Source organism: Gymnogyps californianus, unplaced genomic scaffold (assembly GCF_018139145.2).
Source record: "Gymnogyps californianus isolate 813 unplaced genomic scaffold, ASM1813914v2 HiC_scaffold_34, whole genome shotgun sequence".
NCBI classification, from domain to species: domain Eukaryota; kingdom Metazoa; phylum Chordata; class Aves; order Accipitriformes; family Cathartidae; genus Gymnogyps; species Gymnogyps californianus.
In genome coordinates this window covers 1,299,014-1,307,874 of record NW_026114224.1, presented here as the reverse complement: position 1 = coordinate 1,307,874, position 8,861 = coordinate 1,299,014, and the positions used below count along the sequence as shown (strand labels likewise).

The 8,861-nt window shown below is 46.7% G+C and overlaps 1 long non-coding RNA gene across 2 annotated transcripts; it reads left to right on the top strand.

The window, feature by feature from the left end:
* The first annotated feature begins 304 nt into the window (after positions 1-304).
* LOC127028530 (uncharacterized) lies at positions 305-8,580 on the top strand. Of its 2 annotated transcripts, XR_007768012.1 has the most exons (4): positions 305-434; positions 3,402-3,529; positions 6,931-7,291; positions 7,933-8,580. It is a non-coding gene; the product is annotated as an uncharacterized LOC127028530 (long non-coding RNA). The 2 variants fall into 2 exon arrangements; XR_007768011.1 differs by lacking the exon at positions 7,933-8,580 and having other exon boundaries at positions 6,931-7,916.
* Positions 8,581-8,861: the final 281 nt, after the last annotated feature.

Sequence of the window (8,861 nt, the reverse complement as noted above, 5' to 3'; positions counted from 1 at the left end):
GGAATGGGAATCCAGAGGGCAGATGGTTTTACCAGAGCTGTGAAGTTCCAGCCAGCCCCTCAGGGGTTTTTTCTTCCTGGTTCTTGCAGTTACAGGACCAATGCATCTCATGTCATCCCACAGAAGCACTGGCAGCTCAGCCTTGGAGCTGCCTACAGTCCCCCAGTGTGGCAGAAGATGGAGGGATAGGGAAAGGGGGAAGCCATCCTTCCTGCTCGTCTGAGCAGGCTTTGCAGGGGGCCTGTCTCTGACCCAGAGGTTTCTTCTGTCTCCTGAGGACTCAGGCACACTCTCTTCCCATTCCTCTTGCGGGTGCGGGCACCTCCATGTTGCCTAGGGTGATGGGCCCCAACACGGCGTACACAGCTGCCAGCCCATGCTATTCCATGAGGTGGAAGAGTCAGCGTGATCGCTTTGATGCAGATCTCTCCAAGGTGAGCTCTGCTTCTCTGCCTTTTTGCAAGAGCAGCTGAAGCTCCTCTGCTCTCCTCACGGCAGAAAGGCTCCAAAGCCTGCGGAATCCTTTCTTAGCACATACTGGGCTGCAACAGGAGCAAAACCCAAGAGTGGACGTGTCTGCTGGCAGGGCCCCAGGCTTCTCCTGCCATGACAGCAGGAGAGAGGAGTCTCTGCCTACACCCCCATCCCTTGCTTTCTAGCAGTGACAGTTTTGCAGAACGTTTGCTGGGCAGTGTGTACATGCAAAGTGCTTGCTCTTACCTTGAAGCAGGCATAGTTTTGCAGGTAAACGGTTACCAGCTCCTGGAAGCATAATGTAACGATAAATAGTCATTACCTTGATTTTGTTAGCAAGTAGAATCAATCTTAGTCCACGGTTGATGCTTCCAATAAAGAGGAAGACAAATTCATCTTGGAAACATTCTATACGCCATTTGAATGTAAAGGGAGCGTGGAAAGAGATCATAGAGACAGTTTGATGGATGCTGCTTGTGGTACTGCAGTGTCACCTCTCGTAGACCATTTCAGTATAGCTTGTTAATTGTACTGTTGTATGCAGTGTCCTCTACGGTATGTCGCTCTCGGAAGCAGCAGCGTGTTGCCAGCTAATAAAGCCTGGTAGGCGTAAAGATCAGCAACTGGTGGTTTAAGATTTAAGATTCAGATTCAGAGACTTGAAAGTCTTTGGATGAGCAAATGAGTGAGAGCGCAATTACGAGAAGCAATTTAAGTCGTGTGGTATGTGGAGATGAGAGAGATGGCAAATTCCTGTGGCTCTTACTGTTAAACTAGTAGGTAGTGCTGTGCTGTGATTGACAGTAATAGAATCAAAGCTGTGTTTGAGTTTCAAGTGTAGTTCTTCACAGTGCAGAAGAGAGACTAGGTATTTTTACTTTTGTTGTTGGCTTTATAAAAAGAGTACAGCTGTTGTATGCAGCTGTGAACAAAAGCTGGTTTTGAAAGACATCTCTGAAGAGGTGCTGGAAGCTTTTGTTGTTGGCGTCATCTTACAGTGATTTAGACTGGGCTGGTGTTTCTGAGATGGATTCCCCCTGAAGCAGTCAGTCCAATGTATCTGTGGTGGTGAAGACACAGGTAACGTGGAAGCCCAGCTTTTGTGCTTTGCCTCTACCAGCTTTGCCTCTAAAGAGACAGACTTCCTAAGGGCGGGGTAGGCCCTAGAAGCCTTGCTAACTGTCATCTGTCAGTGGCTGAAATTGGTACTTAAAGCAGTTTAAAATAGGTCTTTACCATGCAAACAATTTTTAAAGCTCCCCTGCAACCATGCCGCTGCCTCTGGACTGTGACTTTCCTGCCTTACGTGCAGCTGGCTGCAGGATGTGCAGGCTGTGTGGGATGTGGCAAAACCTATGTTGAAACATAGCTTGCAGTGCTGTGTTCAGAAGGAGTACTGGCTTCGGAAGAGCAACCATCAGTTTAATCATGTTCCCTGCTCTGACGCAGATTTTGTCTGTGCAAACAGAGAAGAGCAGGTTTTTTCTTTTTCTGAAAAAGTTCAAGATCACTCTTTCAAAATAAACAGCACCATGGGAAGTGGATGCATGCCGGTCAATGAAAGGTGAAATGATTTGATGTGTAAGCCACATGTGAAACTATTTTCTGCAAGTCTGAAGCTCAGGGTTCCTCAGCGAGACCCTTCCTCGTAGCTATGTCAGCACAGCTGGATGCAAATTCAGGGTCAAATTCAGCCTTTCCAAGCCCTGGTTTCAGTTTTCACAACCTCAGAAAAGCCGGTAGAGGAAGGCACTCTCCAAGTGGCAGAACGTACCTTTCTTTATAGAGCTGTATTTTTAACAGCCTAATGCTTCTTTGTTTGTGTTTCTCTCTTGTGTTTCTGAATTAGTTTTAGAATCGAAAAGATCTGCTTAAGGTTGGAATCTGATTTGATGTTCATCGGAGCAGGAATGACAAAGGATGATTAAAAGGTTCAATTCTGAATAGAAGATAAGCTCAACCTGCCTGTGAGGGGTGGGTGAATCTCCTATTGTGTAATAGTAGTAGTTGAGGCTCCTGAAGTGCTTTTCCTGCTAACCTTAGAGAGCTGTGAAAACAGCACCGGGAGATAAATCCGCTGACGTGCTTCTAGTTTCCCTGTAAAATCACTTCTGGGGTAGGAAATGGGGCTGGCGAGTACTGCCCCTGCCACCAGGCAGCCCTGTTAGTGTGAGAAGGCCCTACAAGGGTGTAAAGTATGCGTTAGAGCTGCCTGCATTCATTGCTGGTTGGTAGCTGGAGGAACGGGTGGATTTGTGAGCTGACTTAGGGCCAGAGGTAGGGAACAGAGCACGGGGGCTGAATCAGTGGGGTCTTCCCTGTGCCTGATTGATTTGCCACGGATGGGACGGTGGGAAGGCTCTCGAACACAGGCGTCGTGGCTGCTGCTGAAGGGTCTGCAGGCCTTCCGATGCAAAGGCAGCTGCTGTAGGCCAGGTACTGCTCTCCTCTGAGCCTTTGGAGAGCTAAGCTGGATGTCGGCGATCCTGATAGCCCGGGGCATAGGGAGGTGCTCTTCCCCTAGGGAAGAAGCCTAGGGAGATCAGAGAGCCCCCACGTTGGTTTTGTAAATCCAACAAAGCGTCACTGTGTTGTGTTGCTGGACTTGGTTTTACTACCGGGCCATGAGCTACTGGTTGCTGCTGCTGCTTGCCTAGAGTGATTTTGTCCATCTTGGCAGAGATCCGAGCTCCGCTTTCTTGATGCTGCTCAGGTGCTTCCTAGGAGCCAGCCCAGCCCAGGCAGAGCAGATGAAGGGGGAAACGGTGTGTGGCAGGTCACGCAGCTGTAAGCTTCGGAGTGCCTGCGAGCTTCCTGATCCACCCTACCCTAGCTGCCATCCTAGAGCAGAGTCTGTTCTACATCAGAGCCCAAAGCAAGTGGCACAGCGGATCCTGCTGCTGACCACCCACGTGTCTTTGCTGTAGGTTACTGCTTCACAGGAGATGGTGCTTACAGGACCAAGAAAGGCTATTACCGGATGACGGGACGCACGGATGATGTCATTAACGTCAGCGGGCACAGGCTCGGGACGGCAGAGATAGAAGATGCAAGGGTAAGTTCCAAGCAGGTGATGTCCCTTGACAGGGCATGTCTGTGGGGCAGGGTGGCCCTTTGAAAGAAGCTTTATGAATTTAGACAAGCGCAGGCTCTGTTGCCTTTGAACCCCTGCCCCTGCATACACACAGCTTGATGCATGATGCATAATGACTAGCAAAGGTGCAAAAGGAAACAGACCCTTATGAAGGAGACGACGAATGGGCAAGCGAGAGAGGCGTCACTTCGTGGGCAGTCCCTGCAGTCGAACTGTCAGAGCTGTGTTTCCTCTCCGGGACGTTGTACTGTTGCAGTTGTAATTTTGGATGCTGGTGGAGTCTCCATAAGGGATTGTCTCTCCCGTTTGCTCCTTCCCCTCCCTTCTGCTAACACCTAACCTCTTCTTCCCAAATCTGCGGTTCTTGCTCATCTGAACTAGCTGAGTATGCCTAAGAATTCGGCAGTGTTAAACATGAAGCGACCTTGATTCATGTGAGCTGCAAAGCTAGCCTGTCATTTGGAGAGAAAATAATATTAGCGCAGGGAATTGACAACAAAAAGTGCTCAGAGTATTTCTCTTCAAAGCTTGCCCTGAGTATTTATTTCTGTATTACTTGCCTTGCCTGCAAATGGCACTTAAATGTAACATTTGATAAACCTGAGCTGTGTTCGCATGGCACACCGGATCCTACTGTCTCCTCTGTGAGTAAATTTTTTGTCTGCGTGGGTTTCTGACCGTAGATACAGGATCCAGTTCCTGTCCCACTCTGCGCATGTGTGTGCATGTGTATATTGAAATGTATTAATCTGCTTGGATTGCTCTGCGATGTTTTCTTTCGTATTTTACTCTAATTTAAGATAGCATAATCCGGTCTTTGGTGTGGGATTCAGAGATGCAATTTCTTTTAGTCTGTACAGCCAAATTGTCTCCTTACTGCAGAAGACTGTTAAACTCTGAAGTGTGCCAATAAATCACTGTTGTGTAGCATAAGAATAAAAATATGCATTTGGCAAAACAACCCTTCCCCCCTTCTGGAAAGATGAGGAGGTCTGATGCTTTCTGCCTTCTGGTGTGCTTTGGGCACTTGTAAACAGCGGTCGAATGTGGACTGTGATGTTGACAGCTTCACTCTTGCTCTGCTGGCAACAGTTCCCTGTGGCACAGAGCAATGGAGGACTGGTTTTGCTTGTGATTTGGCCATGGCCCGTCACCACTTGGGACCGCAGCCGTGCACGCACAAGAGCACAGACAAAGAAAGAGAAAGCAGGTTTCGAGCTGGTGCCAATTCAGCTTGGTGTGCAGTGGGCTTAGCAGTGTGTGTAAGAGTACTTATTGGTGTGTTTAAAAGCAGGGCCAATCCAGTGAGTAACTGCTACTCCCAGAGACGTGGGCATGGCCGTGGCCACCAGCTGACGATGCAGTAGGAAGGCGGCATCGAGCTTTCCCGTTGTGCTTTCAGCAGGATCTGCCAAGGGGAGGGTGAGCTATGGCAAGGTGTTTTGTTCCTAGAGCAACTGGCGCCAACTCTACAGGGCTTTTTGCAGTTGTTATGCTCTGTGTCTTTTTGTTTCACTTTTTGTGAAGGCTGATCACCCTAAGGTCCTTGAGACAGCTGTGATTGGGTATGCACACAAGATCAAAGGAGAAGGGATGTGAAAAGCAGTGTTCTGACATGACACCTACGTACACTTCCCTTAATTTCTGAGCTAGGTTTTGTGTTCGGAGGTGCCTAGGGAACGGGAGGACAGTTATCCTTAGGTTGACTGGTGTTGCAGCCCCAAGAGGCAGACACAGCCATGAAAATAACTGCATGTTCCTAAGCTGGGGGCAGGTATTCCTCCCAATGTTAAAAAAAAAAAAAAAAAAAAAAAAAAAAAAAAAAAAAAAAAAAAAAAAAAAAAAAAAAAAAAAAAAAAAAAAAAAAAAAAAAAAAAAAAAGCAAAATGAGTATCCATCCCTAGAGCTGTTTTTTTTTTTTTTTTGTTTTCTGTCAGCTCTAAGCTGATCTTATAGTATAAACACTACTTAGCAACAACTAAAAACATCAGTGTGTTATCAACATTATTTTCCTACTAAATCCAAAACACAGCACTATACCAGCTACTAGGAAGAAAATTAACTCTGTCCTAGCTGAAACCAGGACACATAGTATTTATGTATGTGGTAGAGCTTCCTTAAAAAGGATTGTGCTCAGAGATGCCACAACCTTCAGTGTCACTGAGGGGCAGAGTGGCACTTTCCACTGCCCAGCCATTTTGCATTGACAATTAGCATCAACGCCAGATCCCAGAGCACTGGCTGTTTCTGTTGCGTAACTCTGAGAGCTGTTCAGCCTGACCCTGGGAGCACTGATGAACTCCAGGCTCTGTTTCAAGCCTGCTCACCTTTCAGCAGCTCCTTTGCACAAAGCTGCCCCTTAGCTGCCCCCCAAGGCCCGTCTGCATCCATTCCACTCTCTGCTTGGAGGCAGTGACCAGGCCGCTTCTTTGAGGGGCTCTGCTTTAGTCCCATGCTGGAAAGGTGGACACCAAGACACAGGTTACAGAGTACAACAGGAGCAGGCAAGGGTGGCTCATTCAACTTGGAAGAGCCCAGGACATCCTCAGTGGATTGGAGCAGCTCCCAGAACTTGCAGGTTTGCAAGGAAGCACCTCTGTTTCCCTGTGTTTGGGGGTCTTTGCTTGCTTGTTTGTTAAGGCTTTGGAGTTTTGTAGCCTGCTGGCCTGATCATGTAGCAAAATGTGAGACCTGCTAGCGTCTCTGTTCAGTGCCTGAGAACTCTTTACCAGGCTCAAGTTTATGCTAAAGGCTTTGAATCTGCTACTAAGTCCTTTGCAGGAAGCGTAGCCAAGACATTTCACATTCTTCTGGATATGAAGGCAGGCATGTAGTCTGCCAGCTATAATCAGGCAGAGAGAAACATCAGCAGACAGGAGTTATCCCTTGAGTAGGAGACCCTGTCGCTGGCGTGCAGTATTGTGTGCTTTATATGCCTGCCCTGTAAAGGGGAATATGAATGTCTGTTCCGGTAATGTGTTGAGATCTGTGTCATCATCAGTGCCTGAGTTTTCAAGTGTCACTAGCTTGCTAGTGCAATAGTGAACAGCTTATTCAGGACCTGATTCTCCAAAGAGCTGTGCGTCCTGCAGAACCCAGCCTGGACATACACAGCAATGAGTAAATGGGGAACAAAGTCCACTTAGATAAGAATAAAATTTGCAGCACAGGGAACTGATGCTAGTAACACTCCTTTCCTTGGACATAAACTAATGTGCTCAATGGTCTGGTATTTCCCAGGAGCCTCAAAGGAGCTGTGGCCATGAGATAGTGTGCCAGCTTAGGACAGTTCAGCCAAATTTCCTTGTGTTTTCCAGCAGGACCCGGGTTCTAATATAGGTGCATCCTTCCCTTCTCTGCAGGTGGTGAAACATCTTCCTAAAACCCGATCAGAGATCCTCATGAGAAGGCTGCTGAGGAAGGTAGTCACTGAACAATCAAACAACATGGGAGATGTCACCACACGTGATGGTCCAAGTGTTGTCAAGGAGATATTGGATGCTTAGCAGAAATACATGGAGAAGAGTTCCTCATAGCAGATGGCTCTGGAATCTCTCTCCTCTGGAAATGTGGAAGGTCTCAAATAACCAGTCAAACGACATAGTTCTCTCTTGGTGTTTTTTAAAAATCTCTCTGTTCCCTGCTAGGGGAACAAGATTTTCCGCTCCACAGCGTATTTTGAGATGCACAGAGCTAGGAGCAATCTGCAGTTCTGCACAGTCAGTGAGCTCCCTTTCATTCCTTTTAGGGCTGATGTAGAGCAGCCATTGGTGGTTTCCATTAGCTATGATGCAATTTAATACTAGCTGAAGCAAGATGCAGACGTTAAGGTTTCTCATTGTAATGTTACTGTACAGGGAAATGTCTTTATACAATACCTCTGCTGTTTTAAAAGAAGCCCTGGAATACACTTCCCCAATTTTTCCTTCAGCTTGGGTATCCAAGTTCAAGTAGCTGTATTTCACTGCAACTGTGGTGCCTTTTCAGCAATGCTGGGTATTCTAGTAGTTGTTTCACATGTGTTATTAGGGAAATAAGAAGGACATTGCTAGTCTGCTAATTCTTTCTTGTGTTTACCTAGTCGTAAACACTTGTGTTTACCTCCTTTGGGTTTCCTCGTAAGGATTGTGCTGGGACTTGCCAGAGAGGGTGGGCTTGTGTCCCTTCATGTCCCACCTAGGCAACCCAGCACTAGCACTTCCAGCCGCAAAACTGAGCTACAAAGCCTACCGCTGGGCTCCCTTCCATGTCCTCAGTGCATTGCCAGTTGCGTACAAGGGGTCTAGTCCCATGTGTTTTTATTCTGCTTTGAGAAACTGAGATCACCAGCGGGTTTGTGAAATAACTGTCCTCTTCCTTATCAGTGATGACAACTGGATCAGCTGTAGGAATGGACTTCACCATTTCCTTGGTCTTCAAGTTTTTTCTCTTTATAAACCACCTGTGCAAACACTGCGCTGCCCAGGAGAGGGTGAGAGAATGTGTGGATGATGCTAACGAGACCTGCAGTGAAATAAATGAGATTCCTCTTTTTTCTTCCAGAGGACTTGCTTGGAACATCTGTTTGAAAAGGGAAGGTGTTAGCATTATGTTCAGCCCGAGTCCTTCATGAATGCTGCTGATCTCAAGTGGCTTAGTATTTCTCCTGTGTTCATAAACAAATGCTTCCTGGCTATTCTGCCTTGTTAACTTAGGTGGAGCGCATGTGAGAGAAGGAGGAATGTCTGGAGAATGAAGCCAAGATGAATATGTATTTGTCTTCACTCAGAAACATCCAAAATGCTTTCTTGTTAGCCTGCTTGAATATGACACAGTAACAAAAGAACTGAAAGTCTGAATGGTGGGGCTGAGGTTTCCCAATGGTGTCCAGCTCTCTCCTGCAGAAGACTTTGTCCTGGTGCAGGAGACAACCACGGCTAGTATCAGGAGGTGAGTATGACTTAGCTGAAATTATTGGTACTCTCTGTTTAGAGATTGTGTGAATAAATGAGTTGAATGACAAAAGAAATCCTACACTCTCATTTTAGCAACGGCAAAGTAAGGTGGCCTTCCTCAATACTTAATTTTTTTCTTTCACTGTAAACATCTGGACTGCATAATCTTTCCATCATGGGCTCCTTGAGCATAGCGAGTAAGCTGACTTTTTCTGGGGAGAGGAATGCGGCTCTGCTGCATTTCCCTGTACCAAAACAAGGAAAAAAATAAATTCTTTTTATTTTTTGAAGTGAATTCCTTTTGGGACTTTTATTTATTACTTAGACTGCTTGAGTTAAGATGTCCTAATCCTACTATC